This window comes from Corvus brachyrhynchos, unplaced genomic scaffold (genome assembly GCF_000691975.1).
Source record: "Corvus brachyrhynchos isolate BGI_N302 unplaced genomic scaffold, ASM69197v1 scaffold150, whole genome shotgun sequence".
Lineage (NCBI taxonomy): Eukaryota > Metazoa > Chordata > Aves > Passeriformes > Corvidae > Corvus > Corvus brachyrhynchos.
Window position 1 is genome coordinate 2,091,663 of NW_008236162.1, and position 994 is coordinate 2,092,656.

Below are 994 nucleotides of genomic sequence, written 5' to 3' on the forward strand. Positions count from 1 at the left end.
GAGGAGCACGGAGCCTCCCAAGCCAATGGATCAAAAACTCCAGCTCCAGCAGGCGGAGAAGAACATCCCCAGGGCCGCCCGGGCGGCTTTCTGCCTCCTCCAGATCCCGGAGCCGGACCCCTTCAGCCTGTGGGTTTAGGTGCTCCCGCCCGCCCGGCTTCGCCTCTCCGGGACCCGGTGTCACCGGCAGAGACCCCCGCTCGTCCTCGGCACTGGGGTCCCTGATGGACCCTCCAGGTAGCTGTGGGGCAGTGGGGATGTTCGCCGAGCAGCGGGAGCGGCTTCGTGTGCTCCGGATGGGATGAAGGACAGGGGACAATGTCACCCTGGGGCAGCTGGGGGGATGGCAGGTGGTGGGGCAGCTTCGGGGCACTGGTGAGCTGTGCTGGGAGAACTTCCTGAAATGGGGCTGGATGGGTCCTGCGCCCTGGAGGGACTGGCTGGGTGTCCCCAGGGTGTCCCTGTGCCCCACGGTGCCCCAGCTCGGACAGGGTGGTCCGGGATGCTTCCCGAGCAGCGTGGGAATGGGGGTTTTGCCCTCTCTGGGAAGAGGATGTGACGGGAACAGGCGGCTCTGGGACACACGCTGCTGTCCCCACCCTGCTCCTGTCCCCATCCTGGCCATCGGGGCGGCTCTGTCCCACCCCGCAGCAGGGCTGGGAGCTGGCTGACCTCGGGTCTGTCCCCCTCGGCTGCTCCAGCTGCCGGACAGGGAGGACTGGGGGACACGGGGAAGGGATGCGACCGCCGCCGCTGCAAGGTCTGGCTCCGCATCCCGCGTCTGCGTGTGGCCCGGGTCCCGGAGGAGGGTTAATCCTGCAAATCTCCCCAGGCATTTCTCCCAGGAGGGGCCCCTGGGAGCGGGGAGCTCCCCCCTCGCTGGGAGCCCTCCTGGGAAGCGCAGCCCAGCCCTGGCCGGAGGCAAATACCTGCGCGGGGCACGGCCTCCCCACGCTGGGTGCCAGCGGCCGGGCGCGGGGCCAGGCTGGGTGCG